Source organism: Tenrec ecaudatus, chromosome 3, assembly GCF_050624435.1.
Source record: "Tenrec ecaudatus isolate mTenEca1 chromosome 3, mTenEca1.hap1, whole genome shotgun sequence".
Taxonomy (NCBI): domain Eukaryota; kingdom Metazoa; phylum Chordata; class Mammalia; order Afrosoricida; family Tenrecidae; genus Tenrec; species Tenrec ecaudatus.
The window spans coordinates 40757913-40767392 of NC_134532.1; positions in this window are offsets into that span (position 1 = coordinate 40757913).

The window sequence follows — 9480 nt, forward strand, 5'->3', positions numbered from 1 at the left end:
ATTTTCCCTGTTCCTCATTGTCCGAGATTTGGGTCCAAGAGGGAGGAATCATCACAGATCCTCTCCGTAGGTTTTGCTGTCTCTGATGATTTCATGCTGCCGGAGCTGGAGCTGCCAAAACCTTCCCAAGAGGTTGGAGCAGCTGTGAGCAATGTATTTCAGTAGCAGAAAACAGCCTCCCATCTCTAAGGAGCTGATGCTCAAGCTCCAGAAAAATATCCAGAACAAAAGGCTGTTCTCCCTGCATCTGAGCTCAGTGACACTGAGGACATGGCTGTCAATTAATGGCTGTCCATTAATGTGTGAGAGAAACAGAGGACTCACTACCATCTCAAACACAAATGTCCCTGTGATGATGCCATTGGTCTATGAAGATAACGGGTTGTGGAAAGGACAGGGACAAGAATTCTGGGGACATAGCAATGGGGGAGGCATGAGAGCAAGAACCATCCTATTAGCATCTAGGGTTTCATTTCCCTCCAAAATGCTCTCTCCCTAAAAGTTTATTACAAAACCACACAGATATGTCACTGTTCATACATTTGTAGATTTTATGCTGTGGTAGATGTAACATCTCATGCTAACCTGATAAAAGCCTAAAGGGTGGAGTCTAGCCTATCAATCAGGTAACAGCCTGGTGATCCCTCCTTGTGGGTGTGGCCTTCTTATAAGGCTTTTCAGGACTGTTTCTTGATTCTGCCATTAGAAGTGACTGCTCTCTCTCTCTCGCTCTCTCACTCTGTCTCACCATCCTGTGGACAAGCCAGCCACATGGAGCCACAGTAATGGCAGCCAAAACTCTGGAGATGCGTCCACTGTCATTGGATCCACACGACTTTCCACGCAACCGCCTATGATCATCTGGCATTCAGCATCATTGTGCGTGTTGTGTAAATCTGAAGAGGAATTCATGGACTAATATCAGACGAATGGGCTAATATTGAACTGATAGACAATATGGACTGGCTGGGATGTTTTATTGATGAATAGTATCTTCTTGATATAAAGTTCTCTTTTACACAAGTATTCCTTTGCAAATTATCAGAAGCAAAGTCTGAGTTCCTAACAATTAAAAAGCAAACAATCAAAGAAACAAACAAAGAACAAATAAACATATTTTGAAATGCTTCATTATATTGTTTGCACTTTTTCTGCCATTTCTCCTAGATAATAAATTTTAAAATGCCAGGTTTTCCCCTCAGAACTTATGAAGAAATTTCTTCCTCATTTGTCCTGAATTATCTGTCCCCCAGACAGATCAAGCATAGGATCTTGAGCTTGGATAGTGTAATACCAGACATTGTTTTGTTCTGCTGTGCACAGGATCCCTGTGGGTCAGAACTGACTCAATAACACCTATCCAAAAAACTACTTGACCCAGAACTCCAACCTGACTTCATTCAGGTCATGATGCTTTAATGGGAAGAAGACATTCTAACTGCCCAATAACTGGTCTACTTCCTGTCAGAACCCCTATCCTGTAGAAAATTTTAAAGGTTTCAGAGTGATGACCAGGACTCATATGAAAATGTTTAAAGAAAATGGAAAACTATACAGGTGAAAAAAAAAGAGCAAAGAATTTGTACCACGTTTCTTTGTTCTGTTTTTACACTCTTTATGATTTTTACCTGCTTATTCTTCAAGGGTAGCAAGAGCTGTCCTGAGAATTTAATTTGTAAACATTTGCTCATCCATCCTACAACACTGATCTTTTTAAAATCACTTTATTGTGAGCTTGTACAATTCTTATCACAATCTATACATACATTCATTGTGTCAAGTACATTTGTATCTTCGTTGCCATCATCATTCTCAGAACATTTTCTTTCTACTTGAGCCCTTGTATCAGCTCCTCATTTCCCCCCTCTATTCCCACTATCCCCTCTCTCACATACTTTTGATAATTTATAAATTATTATTTTGTTATATCTTACACTGTCCGATGTCTCCCTTCACCCACTTTTCTGTTGTCCATAACCCAGGGTGGGAGGGTTATATGTAGATCATTGTGACTGGTTCTCCTTTCTCCCCCACTTTCTCCTTGCCCTCCTGGTATGGCTACTCTCATAATTAGTCCTAAGGACAACACTGAGCTTACCTCTTCCAAAATCTCAAAGGATAATGAGAAGAAAATGCTGTGAATTCCTTATAGATATTAAAACAATTTACATTTCTATATGTAGTATTATTCCTATAAAACAGAAATATATAACTATAATCTCATGTATTGTGTGTTAATAGAACAATAAAATGAATTAATATATGATAACAATTGAGCATAGCACAGTCACATACATGTTACCAAGGATATTGTCATCGTGCCCTTCCCAACACAACTAAAGCACTCAGATCTGTTCTACGGACAGAACCCTCAGATCTCAGAAGTCATGCAACTTCATTTATTTCTATGTAGTAGAAGGGCATGCAAATCCACCCCTCCCTCTGCTGATGAAAGCCAATGCAGCCCCAACCCTGCAGCTCTGGAAGTGCTTCAGGATTCTCAGGAGTCCCCACTCAGTGATCAGGGCCGAGCACAACACAGACAGCATGGAGTCTGTGCTGAAAGGGGCTTGTCCTTGTTGCTATTTTAACAGTTGATCTTGTCAAGAACCAGTTTGTGTGCTTGGGCACGAGTGAGAGACACAGTGAAGGTGAGTGACAGTTTTCCTGCCAAGGATGTCTGTGCTTGCAGAAGTCCAGAGTGAGGTGTAGCTAGTGGAGTATGGGGGTCCCTTGGGGGTCTCTGAGATTCTCCAGTGCAGCCTTTAGATTGCCTTTCAGTAGCTATGCATGATCTCTGTCCACCAGGCTCCAGGGAAGGACCTGCAGTGGGTCTCAAGTATTAGTAACAGTGGTGACGGTGCATACTACAAAGACTTCTCCAAGGTGTCTTTGTATCTCAGAGAACATGCTGTATCTGCATAAGAACAGCCTGCAATTCAAGGAAACACCTTTGTATTTCTGTGCTGCGACCATCATGGTGAAGAGAATTCATATTGAACCAGGACACAAACCTCCCCTGCAGGGAGGAAACCGGTGCCCAGGGGGCGCTGAGGACCCACAGAACACAGACCTCAGGTCCAGAAGCAGGTGCTGACAGAGATTCATAGCTGCTTTCCTGCTGTGGTATTGGCATTCTTCTCCATATCGCAGTTTCCCTCAGAGAATCTCTCTATTTGTATACTGCCAGTTGTACCTATCGCTGAGTGAGATGTTTGAATTGAATCAGAAAGACTGGTTATTCAAACTTACCAAGGATGCCTGAAGAGAAAGACTTGGTGATGTTACTTCTGAAAGGACAGACTGAGAGCAGAGGCTTCCACAGATTCCCGGATTATGACAATGGGTTCCAGGTTAGAATTATGCAGGTGGTTAGTTAGGGGACCAGGCACATCAAAGCAGAATGTGGACCCCATATGGCTCTCATCTTCAGTGGGAAATGTGCAGGTCAGACTTAGCACTGGTCCAAAGTCTCTTAGTGTCTTTATCTATTTTCAGTCTTTCTTTTTCAGCAAGATGACATGATTCTGGAATATCTATCCTTCCCAATGCAAGTCTGCTCACATTCTCAATATGCCATGTTCATGGACAAGTACCCTCAATACCAAGGAAATGTCAAAGCTACACAATACTGTCTCTAAATACAATTTAATTGTGATTCAAATGCCAACTTAACCCTTTAAAGAAATGGAAAAAAATAATTACTCACTTTATATGGAGAATCCTAGGATAATCAAGGGACCCAAAAAGATTGAGATAAAGTTAGGGGCTCTCACACAAACTAACCTGAAAACTATTGTACCGCCACAGTATTCAAAACAGCCTGGTACTCATACAATGATAGGTATGTTGACCAATGGAACAGAATAGAAAACTAATAAATAATCCAACCGCATACAGGAAACTGATCTTCAACAAAGACCCAAGGGACTTTATAAGAGAGAGAGACATTCTTTTCAACAATGGGGCCGACACAATTGAATCGCTAACCTTAGAAGAATAAAAGACAACCAAACCTCAGCTCATGTAAAAAAAATGAGCACAAGATGATCAAAGGCCTAAATGTAAATCCCAGAACTATAGAGACCATATATAAGGAATTAGGGACATACTTATATGCCCCACAGGACACTCATACACTATAAAACACAGCAAAGGAATTACACACAAAGTGGACAACAGAGATGAAAGTGACATACTAAACATCAGACATTTGTTAATTAAAAGACTCAAAAGGGAAGCCAAGCCAAAAATAAAAAAATCAAACAAAAATTTCTGGTAATTTTAAGCTGCAACTTTGCATGCCTATTCCATTTACAACAATAGACAACTGGAGCAAATATGACTGCATTTTCCTTGGAGTATTAGTTTCTATCATTTCTACCTTTCAGAATTTTGAGAGACCTTGATTAAGTGACCAACCAAGCCCAACCCCAGGAGATAGGGGAATGCAAAACAAACCCAGAACATCTGTGCCTAGAGCACAATGTGTTGCTTCTTCAAGTTCAGGGAGCACTCAGGAGCTCATTGAGAACATGTGTACCAACCCTGTTAGGAAAATTATATGCAGATGGATAATGTCATGAGGTTGACAATTAAGAAGGCTCCTACTAACCCACTGCTATGAAATTATCTGAGATGATCCTTGCAGTCAAACTCAGAGATGGAGGTGAGCTGAACTCATGTGCAGCTATACCACGGTCTCAAGCTTAAATTGGTCAGACAAGCACCAAGACAGACGGTGCGATGGCGGTTTGGTGAAATGAACAGGATAAAGTGATGCTATGCGAGTGTGCATATGAAAAGGGAACTGACTCACTGATCTCCAATTGAAAAATGCTAGACTGTCCTGTTATTGAACACCTGGATTTTAGTGAAATCAATGCATGTTCATTTCAAAGCAATTGCTTATTTCCTTCAGAAAATTCTGACTCAAAGAAGTCCAGGTGACAAACACCTTGTGCTTGGGTTTCTCCATTGTAAAAAGATATATTAATTTGGAGATATACAGATTCTAATTCACCAGGAAATGAGTGGTGTCAACCCTAAGTCTGGGGAAAATGTTTTAACTTTGTTAGGAGGAAGGAAACTGAATGGAGATTGAGCTTTAAAACTGCATGTTTAGAGAGCATGTCAGAGCTTCTATAGTCAATAATATGAACATTTTTTTCAAAACTAGACAATACTTGAGTTTAGGAAATAAATTTAAGGTGAGATCCATAAGCAGTTGTGATGGGGGTGTGCCCAGAACACAAATGGAGAGGCTATCTTTGGTTGAAAATGCTAACACCTCAAATGAACCAGAGCCCCCTGCATAAGGGATATTTTAAAGAGTGTCTGCGCTCATACTCTAAATGTTGAGGATCAGTTGCATGGATGGACCTAATTCTAATGGAGAGTGCCTGTTGGGTCTCAAGAAAATGTCTTTTGCTTCAAGATGTAAAACACTGTGCTTGGCTCTAATTCGTATTCGGATCCTTTTATTTTTAAATGATTATGTTCTATTTACTGCTCTCCTGAATTTTTGCATTTGAAATCATGGCTCCACTGAATTTGCACTGTTGTGGATATTCCAGCAAACAAAGGGGCAGGGAGTGTCTCTTCAGAATCTTGCATTTTTAGAGGCTACAGTTACAATATTGTCTTGTCTGGGGCACAACTTTTCTAGGTTGCACGCTCTTCCCTGAGACCCTCTGGCACTTGAATCTCTTTACTTACACTGAGGTTGACCTCAGTCATCAGGCTCTGGGATATAGTCTGTGTATTGCATGTAAGAGCGGTGGGGTTGGTGATGACCATGGCCCAAGGTCGGGAAATCCTGGTTATATAAGATTAGCAAAGGGAAATTGCCTGCTGGAAACATTCTGCCAGAGGCTTTGGGTTAGATATGCATAAATACAATGAAACGCTAGGAGGGGAGTGTGTCCTTGGACCCAACACCTGGTTTACTCTTTCCTGACCTTTGCAATTTGGACAGAATAGAACGCATCACAACGTCATTCATTTCCTCAAATGTCCATGAATTTCTGTTGGATGTTGCAGTGTACTCCGGAATCCAGAAGGATGAGGAGATCTCCTCAAGGGAGGAGGGAGTGGGAATTGGAACTGAATGGCTTCATAGAAGAGTTGGACATTTGAGGAATTATCAACCCTAACTCCTTGGGACTAATCTGGTGTTCATGCTTCTCAAAGATGTTGCTTCCACACAAGGAAAACTACTAAGTACTATGAGGAGGTTAATTGGGAGGTATCAGGGTATACCGTGAAAAAATAAGGCATCTTGAAGAGTGTGAGTTTTGAAGGTATCTTGGGGTCCAATTTCCAATTGATGGTTTCATCAGACTCTATCCTGCCCACTCTCTAGGGCACAGGACAGAGAGGAGCCCAAGGCAGGCCAGGGCTATGAGGGGTTGGAGGGAGAGAACACTGAACTCAGAAATCCTTGGATTGTCTTTGACATTTACCACACACCTCTTGGGGAAAACCTTCTCTCACTATCGACAAACACGATTATGATTTCAAACAATGGTCACCTACAGTGGGCTCAGAAGGAAGAGGGGAGTCTCGTCACTATCACTTTCTGTTTATAAGGCCAGTGCTCCCTCACATGCAAATTATTCTCGGGCACTAGGGTACAATTTCACCCTTGGCTGGGAAACCTATCAGTTCTCTTCAGACAGGGCTGTAGGTCTCTTGGGAAACAGAGCTGTGGTCTCAGGATGCTATTGCTGTGTGTTCTCCTGTGCCTGATGACAGTTCCCCAAGGTGGGAGGTTCAGATATCTAACCTGGGTCTATAGGGATATTTGTGACTTCAAGTATCTGAGAGGGACCATCTTTTTTTTTTTTTTTTTTCCAGGCGTCCTGTCCCAGGTGCAGCTTCAGGAGTCGGGTCCAGGGCTGGTGAAGCCCTCCCAGGAGCTGTCCCTCACCTGCACTGTCTCTGGTTACACCATCACCAGTGGTTACTGCTGGCACTGGATCTGCCAGCCCTCAGGGAAGTGGCTGCAGTGGATGGGACGCATATGCTATAGTGGCAGTACAAATTATAACCCGTCCTTTCAAAGCCGACTCTCCATCACCAGTGACACATCAAAGAACCAGTTCTCCCTGCACCTGAACTCCATGACTGCTGAGGACACGGCCGTGTATTATTGTGCAAGGGACACAGTGAGGGGAAGTCTGTGTGAGCCCAGAAACAAACTTCCCCTGCAGGGAAGACACTGGGCAGCAGGGGGCGCGCAGGACCCACTGAGCACAGACACCCAGCACCAGACAGGCACAGATGTATGACAGGGAGGATTTCCTGTTGGAATTAGGACCTTTTCTCTTTGCTCTCAGCATCCCCAGAGACAATTTTGCCTTTTTCTTTTTTCTTTCTCTAAATTTTCTCCTTAAAAGGAAGAACTAGCATTCTCTGTTTGCAGTACTAATATTAAAGGTGACGCTGACCTTCATTATCATCCTCTGTGCCCCATTACACCCTTTTCCTCACACTATCTGTGACTCAAAATCTGTTGACAACGAAATACAGGCATGTGCAGATTCATGAGTGCAGTGCATGATTTTAAGTGTCCTGAGCTCTTTGCTGTATTACAGCACACAATCAGGTCTCTGGAAGTGTCTCTCTGCATTACTCCCTGTGTACTGTGGGTAGTGATTGAATAATGTTCTGTGTCTGAGAAAATAATTGTGGAGACATCTGGGTCTAAACGTGTGACCTGTCCTTAGTGATGCTTGCTACCCATTGTCTCTGTTTATGCTGAAGCAAGGGATCCAGGCATAGGGAGACCCCTGACACTGACAAGGGGTGAACTGAAATGACCTGTCTGGTGGGCAGAGTCATAAATAAAGTCATTTATTGGAGTCACAATGAACAGACCACTCATTGGAAGAACAACTTTGATTCCAAAAGATAGCAAATGAGTCACAAGAGGAGGACATTTGCAGACTAATATTTCAGAATGCACTTTATTCTCATTGAGAGCAGCGAGACTTCTCACATATTTGCATCAGGTGATCAGGGGAACCATTTCCTAGAGAAAGGACGTCGTGTTTGGCAGAGTGTCACCAAAATAGAGGAAAATAATCAGATGCATGGACAGACTGGCTGCTAAAATATTCTCAGCAGTTTCACTCTGCAGCCAGTGCAGAGATGGAGGTTTGAAAGCATCCCTTGTTTGTGCTGTAGTTGAAGAACAGTGTTCCCTCCTCAACAGCAAAGATAGAGAAATAGGGTTGTGCTAGGAGATGGAATCTCCTGGAAGACAGTGAGTTGGTTTTATTGTTGTTGTTGTTTTGTATATTCAATGAAATGTACGTAACAATCAGTTTGGGGAATGTTCGAATGTGTTCAGATGAAGGTAGAAGAAGGATGTTGTAGGACGCCAGTGACTAAAGAGTGTTTTGGGATCCAGAAGTCATGGGAAAGGCAGTCAAACAGCAAGGTCATCACTTTACAGCAGCCAGACTAACATATTTGACCTAAGCACTCCTGTGTCTGTTATGGACTCTGGGGACGGGCAACAGACTGTACTTGAACTTCCTGCTTTCTCAATTTCCAGTTCCTATTTTGGTTTATCTCAGGTATATTTTGTCATTGGTGGTAACATTCTTGAATTTTTGTTCTTTATTTTTCTGTTTTACATTAGATGAAACCGGGGATTGATGAATATATAGAGATAGCAAAGAGAATAAGGGATTCTGGCGCTTACAGTGGGGGGTGGGATAAAAGGGAGCTGATGCCAAAGAGTTCAATAAGGAAGAGGGTGTTTTGAAATTAATTTTGGTGGCAATTGTACAATACTGCTTGATGCACTTGAATGATGAATTGATATGATTATTATGACCAAATACAATGGTTTTGGAGGGAAAATGAGAAAATAAATTAAATATTAAATAAAGGCTATGCCATTGATAACACTTTTTAATTTCAAATTTCTGGTTTATTTAATAATCTCTATTCAAGTTCAATATATTAGCTAGTTTTTTGAAGTGTTGTACCAGCAAGACTTTCCATAAGTTTCTGATTATGCATGAAGAAACTATCTTCCACTTTAAAAATTATTTTTCTCATAGTATTTTTCATGTATAGGCAAAAAATATTTTCAACATTCTTCTCGTGCATAATGCAATGGCATTAGATTATCATCATGTTCAACAATTGCCAACATCTGCAAAATTTCCTATCATACACATCACAGAAACCCTTAAAAAATAATTCTGACTTGAAAATTTCCTCCTTAACATGGAATAAATAACTCTATTACTTTCTTGCTCTAATTATTTTGAATCGAAGTCTGCTTTAAGTACCTTTCTCTTCCTGTGCAAAGAATGAACCCTACACTCTGTTAAATACCTTCATTGTCTTTCAGGCAGATTTCTTTCTTAATCAGTATTTTACTTCAATCATTTTATTGGGGCCTTTACACATCTTATCACAATCCATACATATTTCCATTGTATCAAGCACATTTGTCCA